Raw genomic sequence first — 16599 nt, forward strand, 5'->3', positions numbered from 1 at the left:
AATATACCTAGTTAATAATAAATCTCATTTAGTGTTTGACATCCAGATGTTCAAACCATATGTTGGAAAACTGGTTATATTCATTTTGAATATATATATATATATATATATGTATATATGTAGGTGTGTGTATGTATATATAGATGTGTGTATATATATATTTGTGTGTGTGTGTATATACATATATATTCTAGGTATTATTGAGAAGATTGAGGGCTACACGTCTTTCAGCAAATATTGCATTTTCTACAAAGTGTCCCAGACAGTGGACAGTCCCCAGGGTTTATGACAACTGGCAGTTCTGAGATGAGGGTGGACAGGGAAGTCCAGAGGGTGCTCCTGCAAGCTCGTGTGAGGACAGGCGGGCGTTCTGCCTGAGGAAACAAGAGGTTATGAAATATTGGTGGCTATAGCACTCGCTAAGTGTGTTGTGGAAGACTTTCTGTCACTAGCTATCGGATTTTACCCACGAACCCATCCATTCCATTTCTTTCTTCAGAAATACCCATGTAGATAAAATACAGACAGTTGTTCATTGTAGTGTTGTCCAAATAACAAATAGAAAAAAATTAGAAACAACTTAAAGTGTGTTACATATAGATCATCAAAATACTACACCACCACTGAAGATGTGAGTACAGACCTACCTACATTTTGGGTGAACTTGGTGTGGCTCCTTGGTAACCGGCTGCTTGACACTGCGCCCCAGGATTAGTGCGTCCATCACTGACCTCAGGTGGCCAGTGTAACTGTTGTCCTTCCAGGTCAGATGGCTTACACTGCCTTACAGAGCAGGACATGATTTTCCTGTGGGTGGGTGGGTAGGTCCCAGGGAGAGGAGAGGGAGAGGCTGACCCATGGGGTCAGTCCATCTCCAGGGCCCCCCAACGTAGGGGGCAGACCTCGGCTGAAAGGACCCTAGCAAACCTCTCACCCTAGGAACACAAGAGCTCTCTGCCTGCGTCTCTAGTGTGACAGTCACTTCACACTCTGTCAGGAAGAAGATCTATTTTATCTCTTCACTACAGCACCTGGCACAGTGTCGGGGACAAGAAAAAGGCCTCCCCCAAAAGCTGGGTGAGTGAACTGTGCTTTGGTTGGGCCTTTTCCATTGATTCTATTCTGTCATCTCTCATCTGCCGTTAAGTCCCTCCAGTGAATTTTCAGTTTTAGATGCTACATAGTTTTAGTTCTAGGACTTCCACATTTTTAATAATTTCTATTTCTCTGCCGAGGGTTCCTATTTGTTCATTAATTATGACCATATTTTCCTCTGCATCATTGAACATAATTATAATAGGTGCTCTGAAGTCTTCGTCTCAAGTTCCAACCCCTGAATTATTTGGGGGTCAGCCTCTATTGCCTTGCCTTGTTAAAAAGTGTGGACCACATTTTCTTGTGCGTTCACATATACAATAATTTTGGGCTGCCACCTGGACATTTTTGAACTATTCTCTGTGCAGACTCTGGAATTCCCCGAAGGGTATGGAGTTTTGTTTCCACGGGGCAGGTAACTTGATTGAATTCAAACTCCAAACGCAGGTTCCTCTGTAAAGGGCGGCAACAGACATCTCTGTTCAAATCTTTGCGCCTTAGCCACGTGCCTGACGTCTGCCGGTCGTACCCGCAGTTCCTGGGTCGGCTGGAGAGCAGGACAGGTTGCACGCAAAACTGGGGACTCTCTTTCTCTGGATTTCTCCTTGTCTGAGTTTCTTCCTTCCATCTTCTACAGCTGCCCTGAGCTCTGCCTTCTGGTTCTTCAGGTCAGGAAGATGTTGACTTTTCTAAGTTTGCCTGCTCTGAGGCAAACTCCTGAAAAAAGGGAGGGACGGTAGATTTTTTTTCATCTCCGTGCTATTTGCATCTTCCAGGTGTAGTTTCCACTCCTGGGGCAACCGGCTTCGGGTTGCTCCTGGATTCCCGAGTTTACTGAGTTTACGGCTGTTCTCTGTGTGTGGGTTGGTCTGCTAGGGATTTCTCCTTCAGGACTGGGAACTGGAAACCTTTAAATATAACTGGCCTTTGAACAGCATTCTTCTTTAAAAGGACTTTGCTACTTCCTCGGTATTTCCTTATTTCCTGTTTTTCTCACCCATATTCTTTCCACTTCCTTACTTCCTAACGCAGATGTTTTCCCTACTTAAAGATTCAGTGACTGTTATTAAATGTCCCCCATACCGTTAAATACGATGTCCTTCACTGTATTTATAAAATATAACATAAAATGTATAAAATGCATATATATAGCATAGAAGGGCAAAAAAATGCTGGTCTTTGAGGCCAGATAACTAAGGTTACAACTCAAATTCTCACCGATTAGCTGAATGGCCTGGAGAAACTCCTTGAATATCCACAAATAATAGGCTTTTCATTGGTAGAACAAAAGAGAAAAAACCCTATTTTACTGGATGACTGCAAGCACAGGCGAGAGCTGGCCTGGCCTGGCCTGGGCATCTGGCATAACACAGGTGCTCAAAAATTGTAGCAATAAGATTTTTAAAAATAGACTTTATGTTTAGGATAGTTTTAGGTTCATAGAAAAATTGAGTGGAAAGTACAGTGTTCCCGTAAAACTCCTACCCCCTCCCGTGCACAGTCCCCCCCCCCATTATCGACATTCCACTCCTCCAGAGATGAACCAACATTGACACATTATAATCGCCCAAAATGCATAGTTTACATTAGGGTTCACTCTGGGTGTTGTACATTGTATGGGTTTGGACACATTTATAATGGTATTTTCCCATTGTAATATCACACCGTGTTTTCACTGCCCTAAACATCCTCTGTGCTCTGCTTGTCCATCTCTCCCTCCTCTCAGCTCCGGGGAACCACTGATCTTTTCACTGTCTTCCCAGTTTGGACTTTTCCAGAATGTCCTAGAGTTGGAACCATACAGTCTGTAGTCTTTTCAGATGGCTTGTTTCACTTAGTATTTTGCATTAAAATTTCCTTCCTATATCTTCACGGCTTGATAGCTTTTTTTTTTTTGCACTGAATAATATTTTGTTATTTGAATATAACAGTTTGTTTATCCATTCATCTAGTGATGGACATCTTTGTTGCTTCCAAGTTTTGGCAATTATGATCAAGGATGCCACAGACATCTGTGCCCCGGTTTTTATTTGGGTAAATGCCGAGCAGCGTGGTAGCTGAATCACATGGTAAGAGTACGTTTTGCTTTGTCCGAAACCGCCACACTGCCTGTCACAGGGGCTGCACTGGTTTGCACCCCACCAGCAGTGAATGGCAGGCAGTTCTTGTTGCTCTACATTCGCACCAGCATCTGGTGTGGTCACTTTCTGAGATTGACATCTTGATGTAATTTTGACTCTGTTCTCTTTCAAGGAAAGAAGAGAGAAAAGAGAAAGGAAAAACAGTGACCATGCCGTCTTTTATTTACAGCCAATCAATTGATGAGATGCTCCAGGCACAGCTGGTGTTTTGAGGGATGCTCTTCCTCTCTGACCACCCACTGACCATGCATACCCCAAGCCTGCGTGGGCCATGCCCCTGTCAGGCTCCCTGTGGGCTGAAGCACAAGTCACATTTAGTGAGATATTGCTCTTTATTATTTTTGAACTGTCTGAAGTGCCACAGCTCCTGAAAGTTGTGCTTTCAACTCCATTGAAAGTTCTACAGAGCAAAACTTGTCCTTATCTATGCCCTCATGACACCAGGGCACACAACAGGTCACAGCTCCGACCTTGCTACAAGAACGGATTCTTTCCAAACCAGAGATCACTCCCGCTGTGGTACTTCCCCATCGGTCTCTCCTTGTCTCAAACCCAGCAGATTGGCATGGATGTCAGAGACGGTGACCGCGCATAGCTCCTGTGGTCGTCTGAGCATCTCCTATGACATCGGTTCCATCCCAGGCCCCTGCTCCTCACGGGCACTGTGCAGCTCAAGAGAAAATTCAGCAGGTAAATTTTCTTCATGCATGAATTGTTCATCACCTCTCACAGTTCACAGGTGGGATAGGACAGAGCATTCAGCCCCTCATGAACTGTCTGGTATGTAGTAGGCACTAAATAAATGTTTGTTAGATAGATGGATACACTGATAGATAGATATCCTATCTAGATACTTCTAGATAATGTAGTACACAGAGTAATGGACTCCATCACCCCACAAAGAACACCCGAACTCTAATCCCCAGAATTTATATCATGCATGTATATTACTTTACATGACAGAAAGGACTTTGCTGATAGGATTAAGGGTATAGACCTTGAACTTGTGCTGGATATAGTGAGCCCAATCAATTTGATGAGACCTTGAATGCAGAAAATGCCTCCTGGCTAGGGTAATAAAGAGGTGAGCTTGGGGGAAAGGAGAAGAGATTCAAAGTGAGAGAATGAGTGTACCTACTGTTGCTGGCTTTGAACTTGGGGGAGCGGGGCCATAAACCAAGGCATGCCGGCAGTCTTGAGAAAGCGGGCAAAGCTGTCAGCTGACGGCAAGCAAGAAAGCAGGGCCCTTAATCCAAAACCCACAAGGAACCGAATTCCACTAATGACTCAAACAAGCCAGGAAAGAAAGGGCCCTTCCCCAAGAGCCTGCAGAAGGAAACACTGCCTTGCGACTCCGTGATTCTAGCCGGGGAGACCTGAGTCAGACTTTTGACCCACAGAACTATACGTGTTGTAAGATGCTAGATTGGCAGTAATTTACTATGGTAGCAATGGAAAGCAAAAACAGAAAGAATTAAAAGACGGAGCGAGCTCTTTCCTTAAAATTTTGCAGGTGTCTGGGCCTTGGCTGGGCAAGCTTCTCAGAAGACTCGCTGGTTCCTTCACCAACTGTCAGATCCAGTCTTCCAGCCTCACTTTCTCAGGCTGTTCAGTGCCTGCCTGTCCATAGGAAAATGGAAGCTGGACCCCGTGCAGCTGGGAAGGTAGATGAGATTGGAAGAGAGCTGTGCCCAAAGGAAGAAGAAGAAGATGGAGGCAGGCTTCTCTTCCTCCTCTGTCTCAGGCTTCAGTCCTGTGAGTTGCCCCGCTTTGAGACTGTCCTTGGCTGTCACGGTAGCCTGAAGGAGCCTGGACCACAGCGACAGATACCACAGTAAAAGCGACTTGGACTCCCTCGGGCTCCAGTGTCCCTTAGCGCTAGTTCAACAAATCCGGTTGGAAACAAGCTTAAATTGGGGGTTTCCTGAAGTCGTTCCCTATTGTTACAAAGCTGGGTTGGCTTCCTCACCTACAGTCATGCCAAGCTTTCACACTATACTGTCTCTAGGGACATGCTATTAGTGACTTTTTTTCAATAAGCAACCTCTTAATAAGCATTTATATTATGAGCAAACGCTTTTGCACTGGCAGTGGAACAGGCCCCCCCACCGGAAGGGACGCCAGGAAGAAGGTGGCCATCAGGAAGCCACTAAAGAACAGATCGGCGCCCGACTCTCTGCATCACACATCTGATTATTTTACTTTTCAGAACTGGTGGGGACTTTATTTCAGAGTGCCACACCGATGAGTGTGAAGTCATGTCTCTGAATTTCTGATTCGAGGATGTTTCGGACAAGGAAGACCCTTCCTGGGTCAGGAAGACCTGCTTTGGTCTGGGAGTCTGTGGTGGACCTACCCAGGTGAGTGCAGTGGGTAACAACGGTGAGTAATGACTCTCAGGTTCTACGACGTGCCCAGAGCTCTGGCCAGAAACAAGTAAGCTCTGGCCCATCTTGCAAACAACTTGAAAATCTCCTTCAGAAATCTTTAATGTCGACATTTAAAAACCAAGTCACCAAGACCCAATTAATACCACCTGGACTTTCAGGGATGATTCTACAAATTATTGTCACTGATGGTGGACCCAAGCCAGCAGACTGTGTAGGCCACGTACGACTGATCGGCAGTGTCCCCACTGCTGGAAGAAGTTGCTTCATGAGCACAGAGAATCCAGCTTCCCCCAGACCTGGGGCTAGAGCTCAGCTAGGGAGAGGTCTGTGCTGCCCAATCCAATGCCACAGGGAAGGGTTCAAGTGCACTGGACAGTCTAGACCTGCTTGTCTGTGACTGGCTAGTCTATTTCACATCTCTGTATCTCAGGCATTCACATACCGGGCAGGGAACCCCTACTGATGAGAATTCCACAGTAATGACTTAGAGCTGATGAAGGGCATGGAGGCTCAGTGCACATGAAGAACATAGGAGAGGGGTCCACAAAGACCACCAGGACATGCAGCCTGTGTACTCGGAAGGACCAGGGGTCATCACCTCCCTAACCAGTGGCATTCCCAACATGGGTGGCTCTCCTCCCCTTCTAAATACTCCTCTCCAGGCTGCTTGCCTTGCCTGAGGCTTCCCTTCACATTTCACGAGAGACTCCCAGCCAGTTTCCTCATCCCCAGTTCCTCCTCCTTCCAGTAACTTCTGCAATCCAGGACAGGACAAGTTTTCCTTGAATAGATTGGGCAGCATGTTGCTTGTGCGATTAGAGATTTGTAAGGTTTTCCATGAGCTGTTATCAGGTAAGGGCTCTGACTCCTTCGCCTGGGCAGCACAGCCGTCCCTAGTCAGGCCTCAGCCGGGTTCCAGGGCAGTAATGGTTGCCCACTCGCTAGGCCTGGGCCTGTTGCCCAAGTCCCCTCTGCCACTGCTTTGGGGTGGTGTCCTCTCTCCACCTTGGTGACCCAACTGCATCCAGCCTCCGAGGCCCCGTTCTTGTCCCGCCCCGTGGAAAGCTTCCCTTGACTACTTCAGCCTGCGGTGATTTTCACGTATTCTGCACTTCAGGGCATTCTTCTGACTCTGTGGTCCACAGTTCCTCACGGGCAATCTCGTGACATTCCATGTTGACTGGTTTACTGTTTATTTTCATTCAACAACCCAGCTACTCAACAAATATTTATGAAGTGCAAGTCGGAATAAGCTTGTTGCCTTTAGCAGATTACAATCAACGTGACTGTGATGGGAATTTTACTTGCCGACTAACATGTAGAGAAAGAAGTCTATTTGTAGCAAGTTCTGTGGTAGGAGACATGTTAGTGGACAGAGCAGGAGCAGCCTAGTCCACTCTGGACCTTCAAGGAAGATGCTCAGAAGATCAGAAGGAACTTGTGTACAGGACAATACTAGCTTACTGTTTCTGCCTCAGCTGTGTGCCCTGCAGGAAGGAATTTGTCTTTTACAAATGACAAATTCCCATTCTCAAGTTCAAAGAGATTGTCCGTTTTAAATTAATCAGATGTCTGTCTTTGACTTAGAAATCTGCTCACAGAATTTGGTGGTTAGAGACCAGTTCCCAAACACGATCACTCCCTAGAAACTGTGTGGCAGAGAGCTGAGCAGCCCAAGCGCAGAGCCGTAAGGGTCCAAAAGCCATCAGTGTGCATAGGAAACACCTTGCTTGCCCTGACCTTTCGCACTTTTATTGCTGTGTTGGTCACTATGACTATTTTCTGATTGCTGTGGCAGGAACGTGTTTGAAACAAGCCTCCATTAAGAATTGTCATACCATTGTCTCTTTCAAGACCTCCCAGATTTTTCTTGTTATGGACACCGATGGAAACACCCAATTCCAAGAAGACAAGGAGACCTCTGAACTTTCTAAATAAGACTCTCAGCTTCCTCTTATGAATAGGAAGTAGTTTGGGAAGATGAGCAACCACCACCGCAGAAGAAATGGAGTCCGAGCGAAGACTTAAACATAGAAACAAGCCAGGCCATGATGGACACAGAGGAGGAAGAGCACCCGAGGGAAGAAAAATCACGTGCGAAAGTCCTGAAGTGGCAAATAGTGACAGTACAAGGTCAATGCCAAGGAGAGTTCAGAGGAGAGCTGGGTAATGAAAGATAAGGCTCAATGAGGAAGCAGGGACCAGCTTCTAAGCCCTGTGCAGTGCCCTGGGCATTGTCCTATGCCCGAATGGGAGCAGCCGGAGGGTCTTTCATTCACTCACTCACTCACTCACTCAACAAACACCAAATGAGAGCCTTTTCTGTGCAGGGCGCGGTGCTGAGCACCGAGGAGGCAGCAGGGCGCAGGACAGATGAGGTCCCAGGTCTCACGGAACTGACATTGCAGAGAGAGAGGGGGAGACCAATACGTCAGCTCCTAGTGGGTCAGGGTGATTCCAGGCAGTGACGTCTGCTGTGAGGAAAACCAACCAAAGCCACAGACCGTGTGGCCAGGTGAGGGAAGGGAGGCTGCTGGACTTGGGATGGTTAGAAGGGGTCTCTGAGGCGGTGACCACCGCTGAGCTGAGACCTGGAAGATACCAAGAAGGTAGGTGTGTGAAGAAGGGGGCAGAAGTGTAGGGTGAATAGGAAGGGCCGATGCCCCGAAGGTGGGGAGCAAGCTCGGCCTCCCTGGGGTACGGGGAGGAGGACAGCGCACACGTGGTGTGCGAACCGGGAGAGAGAGTGGGACGCACTACGCTGGAACCATCCACAGGGCAGGAAGATGGAGTCTCTGAGTCCATGTTATGGAAACCAGAGTTTATCCCAATGGCATCTGAAAACCCTGAGAGGTTTGAAGCTGGGGTGAGAGATTGTCTTTATATTCCAAAAAAATAACGATGAAGACTTAGTCACAAAGAGCGAGGAGTGAAATCAGTTAGAGGCTGTCTCAGCAGCCCAGACTAGGATTAAATCTGTCTTGCAGCAGGAGGAAGAAATAAAAGCAGCCTGTATTCAAGGCCCAGGTGGGATCGCATGTGGGAGTAGGGAAGAGGGAGGAAGTTGCAGGTTTGTGCCTGGACGACTGATGGCCTGGGCCCTGTGGATGAAGATGAGGAGGTTGGGAAGGAGAACGAGCATCACAAGCTTTGTTTTGCTGAGTTAATTTTGAGAGGCCGACTAAATGCGTTAAGTGCAGATTTCAAGTGGGGGGTTGCGTGTGAGTGAGGCTCAGTAAAAAGGTAAGAGATGGAGAAAATAATGTGCGAGTCATCGGCACATGCGTGGTCTCTGAGGCCGTGGTGGTGGATGAGCTACTACTCGGGGGAGGCTGAGATACAGAAGCAGTTATGCCACCCCGAGCTCCGGGTGCATTCAGATGGCTGTCAGAGGAATCGGAGCTGATGAGTGCACGGGGCGGGGAGGAAGAGCAGGAAGGTGCAGGTGTAGAAGGCCATGGAAGAAAGGGCTAACACGAGGCAGCCATCACTGCTGGCCCGTGGAGTAATCTAAAGACAGGAAAGTGACCGTAGAATTCTGAAATATGAATGCTGAGCACTTTGAGTGGCCTGGTGGGACCGACCCCCGACGAGGATAGGGTGAGGAAATAACGAACAGTGAAGAGAGGTGACCTATGAGTAGAAAAATATTTTAGAGATGTTTTTCTGTGAAAGGGGAACAGAGACCTGGAATCTTACCATATTTTCTCTTTCCCGGGGGAAATGTAAACATTTTGAGATGAGAAGCACTTTATCTTTCTTTTTATACATTTATACCACCTAGCATACAACTAGGCTCTTAAGCGCATTCTCAGGTCTTCTTGGCTGAATGGCTGGACAGATGGATGGATGACTTGTGATGTGTTAAGAAATAAGGCAACACTGGGGACAGGAGGCTGTAGACTTTTGTTCTTCGATGTCAGTGAAACATCCGTGTCATGCGCTAGAAGAATCCCTGGAAGATTGGATTCAGATTGTTCGCTCAGAATTTTAAAATGCAATCATCGGTAGCAACATGTTTCTAGTGGAAAACTTTCGGTGTTTCATTGGTTATGGCTAATATTTTGCAAAATTGCTTCCCGTTCAGGATAAAAAGCTTGGAGCCCCATGTACAATAAATGTTCCCAGGTTCAGGGAGGCATACAGGATTAACTGTTCCCAGAACTCTGTTGGTTGCAAGAAAATGGTTAATACCTTTGACTGGTCCAGACAATGGAAAGACAATGCTCAAACCAGATTTTTTTTGAGAAGGCACTTCCCATAGCAGTCCGACAGCGGTCCTCAGGGATAAAGATGCAGGCGGTTCGCCGTCTCCCCCAGGCTCCTGGTCTGCTGGGCCTTCCTTCTCCACCCTTTGTTCCTGAAATTGTCGGATTCATAAACTCACGGAGGCCCGCTAGCCTCTAGAGAGTTGCTGGATTATAAAACACGATGATGACTGACTAATAGGAAATACCCTGGACTGAAAATGAGAGTTTTATTTTTGTCTGCAACTGGGTTCCCTTTCTCAGAGTAACTACTAGGGAAAATGTCATGCAAGCATAAATAATGTTGGCAGTCCCTTTTCCTTTTTTTTTTGTCATATGTGGCCTTTATTATGTTTAGGTATGTTCCTTCTTCCTTTTTCTTTTCTGGTGTGTGTCTATGTTGTCTCCTTCCGTAGGCACCAGAGATATCATGGCCCCTGGGTCTCACCTCCACAGAAAAAGTGATTTGGTAAAATACTGTACACAGAAGTCTTACTGTCCTAACGTGATTGTGTCTCCAAAGGCATCCTGAGGGGAGAACCCTGGCCCTGCAGCAGGCTCCCTACTTCTTTTCATGTCCTTTGAGCAGAGGATTGGGGGTTCCTGGGTCCCCTCCAGACCATGAAATCTGTGCAGCCACCTCCACACGGTAAGCCCCCCTCTCTGACTCCTTTGTGTGCTCACCATACCCAACTTCAGACCCAAAGTGGCTTTGTCACCCTTTATCTCATATTGAATTGTCCTCTTCTCTTAAAAAGCATGAGGCAAAACTGGTCATGGTTGACTTTAAGAGGATTGTCACTCTTTGTTGATAATATTTATTTCACACACATCTGTTGAGTATCTGTTCTGTGCATCAGGCCAGGGATGGAACTGAGAAGATGTGTGGCCCACGTTATTTCATTTAATCCTCCCAACGAACCCATAAAGTTAGTTTTATGATCCCTGCTTTACAAATCAAGAAACTGATGCTCAAAGCCAGGTAGCTAATTGGTTTGAGGTCATGCAGGTACTAAGGTACAGAGTGAGAAATGTTAACAATGACTTTAAGAAAAAACCTGGATGAGTGGGGAGACATACCATAATACTGAGTTAGAATATTTAATATTCTAAGTGTTCCAATTAACTCCAAATTAAGCTACATATTTAATATACTATCAACCAAATACCAAAGCATTGTTTATAAATTGTCAGAATGATTATAAAGTTTACCTGGCAAGAAAATAAACATATAAGAAGAGTAACTAATACCTACCATACCCTCCACCCAACAAAGAAAAGATTAGAAAAAGAAAGAGCAAGGAAAATCTTGTGTGACAGGTAAAATTACACTGTAAAGGCACACTGATTACAACAATGTAATACTTGTACAGGAATGGGCAATGAAAGCGTGCACTGAGATAGAGTTCAGACAACTAGGCAATTATTGGAAGGAGAGGGGAAGGTAAAGTCATGTTCTCACCTCACATTTCAGCCGAGGGTCAAAGCCCCCCGAGGCACAAGTCACCAAATTGGGGGTCCATGTCTGTTGGCTTCAGATGAAAGTTCACCGTGACCACAATGTGACTACACTGCCTCCCCCTAGAATAAAATAGGGTCAAGAGAGCCCCATGAAGCATCGTATAAACAAGAAAATGACTCAGGTTTCCCCTTATCAGCCCTTCGCATCTCTCAGCCTTTTGCTAACTTTGGAACGAGATTTGACAGCAGGACGGCTGTTTGTTTGCTTGGCCCAATGTTATGTTCCTTCCTCGGATTAGAGGACTACAGCTTTATCCAACTTGATTTGTTTTGCATGTAAATGATAATAGGGATAATGTCTGATCTGGTGATTCTGAACGTTTCTACAAATTTTGAAACAGATTTTATTGATTTACTTTTAGAGAGAGGGGAAGGAAGGGAGAAAAACAGAGAGAGAGATGTATCAATGTTTGGTTGCCTCTCAAGCACCCGCTACTGGGGACCTGATCAGAGACCCAGGCATGTGTCCTGACTGGGAATTGAACCAGTGACCCTTTGGTTCACAGGCCATCACTCAATCCATTGAGCCACACCAGCCAGGGCCCCATTTCCACAAATTAATGAAATCATTCAGCAATACTTACCAAACTCCTATTATAGGTGAAGTACCAGCTAATACAAGAACTTAAACCATGTGGTTCTGACTTTGAAGACATTAAAACTTCACTAGGAAGGTCCTAGTTTGGCCAGAACACTCCTTGTTGACACCTGATTTCAAGGAAAAATCATTAAAACTGCTTTATTTCACTCTCAAGTGTCCCGGTTCGGATGGTAAAGTATATGGCCAGGCCGACTGCACAGCCTTGTATTTAAGTGCTAAGAGTCACACACACACATTCTAGGGAAGCTCAGAGAAACTAGCCAGCACTGTGGGTCACAGGGTCAGGTAGGCTTCATGGAGGCAGGGTCCAAGGTAGAATTTCTACTCTTGAACAAAGGGTAGAAATGTTAAAAATCAAAGAGAGAAAAGGAAAACAGGAGGAAGGGTCCTGAAAAAAATTAAAAAATAGAACGATCGTATGGTCCAACAATTCTTCTTCAGGGAATATGCCTCAAGGACACCAAATTGTATGTCAAAGAGATGCCTGCAGTCCCGTGTTCATTGCAGCATTATTTACAGCACCCAAGATATGGAAGCAACCTAAGTGCCCAATGACAGGCGGCAGAATAAAGGAAGCGTGACACATACAAAAACATGCATGTATGCACATGTGATGGAATACTATGCAGCCACAAGAAGGGAGCAAAGCAACAAGATGAAAGGACCCTGGGGACATATTGGCCAAGTGAAAGAAGTCAGACAAAGACAAACACTCCACAAAGATCTTACCAACTTGAAAAAAAAGACTCATAGAAAAAGAGATCTGATTTATGGTTACCAGAGGCAGGGGTCAGCTAAATCCGTGCTGGAGATGTAATGTACAACATGATGACTACAGTTAATACTGTTGCATGGTGTATGGAAAAGTTGTGAAGAGAGTAAATCCTAAAGATGGAGACATAGGTGGACACGCTGTGCCTCCTCGCACAACCAAAAGAAGGACAACAACAATTTTAAAACAAAAAACAACCAGAACTGACAGAAAATCCAACTGTATGGAAGTCCAACAACCATGCAGTTAAAGAAAAAACATTCATCCAGACCTGTAGGAGGGACAGAGACGGGTGGCCGGGCGTAAAGGGCTCATGGCAAAGTGGCAGCTGGTGAACTGGGCAGTCCCACATTCGTGCGCAGATAAACCGGGAGGAACAACTCGGGAGCAAGGCAGACTCACAACCTAGGGCTCCAGCTCAGGGAAATAAAGCCTCAAACCTCTGAATGAAAACACCTGTGGGGGTTGAAGAGGTGGTTGGAGAAACTCCCAGCCCCACAGGAGAGTCCGTCGGAGAGACCCACAGGGTCCTAGAACGTATACAAGCTCACCCACATGGGAATCAGCACCAGAAAGGCCCACTTTGCTTGGGGAAAGCAGGGAAAGTGACTGAAAGCCAGCAGAGAGCTGGAGCAAGTGCCATTGTTCCCTTTGGGACCCCTTCCTACACACCGAGCCACTAGGTTGCCCCACCCTGGTGAATACCTAAGGCTCCACCCTTCATTACGTAACAGGTGTGTCAAGACAAAAAAAAAGTGGCCAAAATGAAAGAACAGATCAAAGCATGAGAAAAAGTACAACTAAGCAACGAAGAGATAGCCAACCTATCAGATGCACAGTTCAAAATACTGGTAATCAGGATGCTCACAGAATTGGTGGAATTTGGTCTCAAATTAGATGAATAAATGAAGGCTATGCTAAGTGAAATAAAGAAAAGTGTACAGGGAACCAATAGTGATAGGAAGGAAACTGGGACTCAAATCAATGGATTGGACCAGAAGGAAGAAAGAAACATCCAACCAGAAAAGAATGAAGAAACAAGAATTCAAGAAAACAAATGAGGAGAGGACATCTTTTAATGTTCCAACATCTGAATTATAGGGGTTCCATTAGGCAAAGAGGAAGAGCAACAAGTGGAAAACTTATTTGAACAAATAATAAAGGAGAACTTTCCCAATCTGGCAAAGGAAATAGACTTCCAGGAAGTCCAGGAAGTTCAGAGAGTCCCAAAGAAGATGGATCCAAGGAGGAACACACCAAGGCACATCATAAGTACATTACCCAAGATTAAAATGAAGGAGAGAATCCTAGAAGCATCAAGAGATAAGGAGACAGTCACCTACAAAGGAGTACCCATCAGACTGTCAGCTGGTTTCTCAGAAGAGACCTTGCAGGCAAGAAGGGTCTGGAAAGAAGTATTGCAAGTCATGAAAGGCAAGGACCTACATCCAAGATTGCTCTATCCAGCAAAGCTTTCATTTAGAATGGGAGGGCAGATAAAGTGCTTCCCAGATAGGTCAAGTTAAAGGAGTTCGTCATCACCCAGCCCTTATTATATAAAATGTTAAAGGAATTTATCTAAGAATAATAAGATAAAAATATGAACAGTGAAAGGACAGCAAACTCACAATCATTAACAACCACACCTAAAACAAAAACAAAAGCAGACTAAGCAAACAACTAGAACAGGAGCAGAACCACAGAAATGGGGATCACATGGAGGGTTATCAGTTGGGGAGTGGGAGGAGTAGGGGGGTGGAAAGGTACAGAGAATAAGTAGCATAGATGGTAGGTAGAAAATAGACAGGGGAGGGTAAGAATAGTGTAAAAAATGTAGAAGCCAAAAAACTTACATGTACAACCCATGGATATGAACTAAAGGGGGGAAATGTGGGTGGGAAGGGGTGTGCAGAGCAGAGGGGAGTGAAGGGGGAAAATGGGGCAACTGTAGCAGCATAATCAATAAAATATATTTTTAAAAAAGAGTAAATCCTAAAAGTTTCTATCACAAGGGAAAAACATTTTCTTTTCTCTCTGTCTATTTTTTGTTCTTTTGGCATCCATATGAGATCATGGATGTTAACTAAACTTGTGCTAATCATTTCTCAGTGTGTGCAATTCAAGTCATTATGTACACCCTAAGTTTATATGTAAGTGCTATATGTCAATTATATCTCAATAAAACTGAAAGAAAAAAATTAAATTAAAAAAAAGAGAGAAATAGGAAGCTCAGGTAGCCATAATGGGGTGAGTAACCTTTAAAAAATTTTACTGATTGATTTTTAGAGAGAAAGAGAGAGAGTGCCAGAGAGAGAGAGAGAGAAATGTCAATTTGTTGTTGCACTTATTGATATTCTTTATGTGCCCTGCAACCTTGGTGTTGAAAGAGAGACAAACAGAGGAAGCAATTGGCTAAGTAACGGCAGTGGCAGCACTCAGAAAGTTCACGTTAGTCAAATAGGGGAACGAAAAGGAAAGGAGGGTCAAGAACAGTGGTTTTCAATAAGACCAATGTCACAGATGTGCGGGAAATTCTAATGTGCGATGAATGGTGCGTTTGAAACTCCGAACTCAGTGGGGATACACAGAACAAATACCCAACATTTTATGGAAGAGGAAACTATTAGAGAGACTGTAGTCATCTGATGGAGGGCATGATCAGAGTTACTGTGCACCAGTCGGGTCCGGACTCAGCCCCATCCCACCTCGATTCCAGTGGCCTTTCCACTGACGCTTCCTCCACTACCAGCTGGTTCCTCCGATGCCTGTTTGCTCTGTGCTGCTGGTTCTCAGATGTTCAGTGATTAAGAAGCAACAGGAAGTCACAACAGGCTGGTGTGAAGTGCCCACAGCCGGTGTGAAGTGCCCACAGTGCTGTTCGGCTTGCTCCGGCTGTAGGGTTTCCATGGCTTCCCTATTTTAAAGATGCAGCCTGACCCCGGCTTCCCAAGTACGTTGCGGTCACTTTCTAACTAGAAATAACCACACCTCGCAGGCTGATCATTCTGTGTGGTCAGTGAAATCCGCGGCTTTGGGTTCGGGGGTCTGTGACTAGCTTCCCTGATAGGAAGGCAACGTTTTCCTTGCATCCTGGGTGTAGGTTTTTAAAAGACTAAACCTGGTAGTTGGTATTTATTTACTGCATGATTTTAATTGTGATTTATCCCACAACATTATAAGGTTAAGGATAGTGCTATCGGGTCACTACAACTGACAGCTGGGACTGTCTCAGGCAAATGGAGACGGCGGGGTCATTCTAGCTATAAAGCTCCCAGCATTGTCCCATGAAACAAAACTCCCCCTGGGATGAACGGCTAGGACAGGGGTGTCGAACTCATTTTCACCGGGGGCCACATCAGTCTTGCGGTTGCCTTCAAAGGGCCGAATGCAATTTAGGACTGTGTAAATGTGACTGCTCCTTAACAGTTAAGCGAGAGCTCAGCACTGCTGTCAGGTAGAAACAAGGTGCTGGGCCGGCTAAAACGAGGTGGAGGGCCAGATTCGGCCCACGGGCCTTGTGTTTGCCACCTGTGTGCTAGAAGAACAGCAAGGTCACCTGAACTGTCATCAAACACTCCTGGTCCTCTTACCTTCGTCCCATGACCTTGTCCCTTGGTTGTCTTCTCTGTCCCGAGTCACCAGAAACCCCACCTCCAGTCACCTGTTTAAAAGGTCAACGGTTGTGTGAATTCCAGGCAACTTTTCGACTCCCTGATTATCTGGTCTTTTTCCTTGGGCTCCACTGTCTTGCTGCTCCCGGAACTCTTTCTGCTGCTCTAAATTTTAATGTATGTAATTCCACAATTGTCTCTGTCATTCTCACTGCCCTCTT

This window comes from Sturnira hondurensis, unplaced genomic scaffold (genome assembly GCF_014824575.4).
Source record: "Sturnira hondurensis isolate 20B ecotype Veracruz unplaced genomic scaffold, ASM1482457v3 Scaffold0022215, whole genome shotgun sequence".
Taxonomy (NCBI): domain Eukaryota; kingdom Metazoa; phylum Chordata; class Mammalia; order Chiroptera; family Phyllostomidae; genus Sturnira; species Sturnira hondurensis.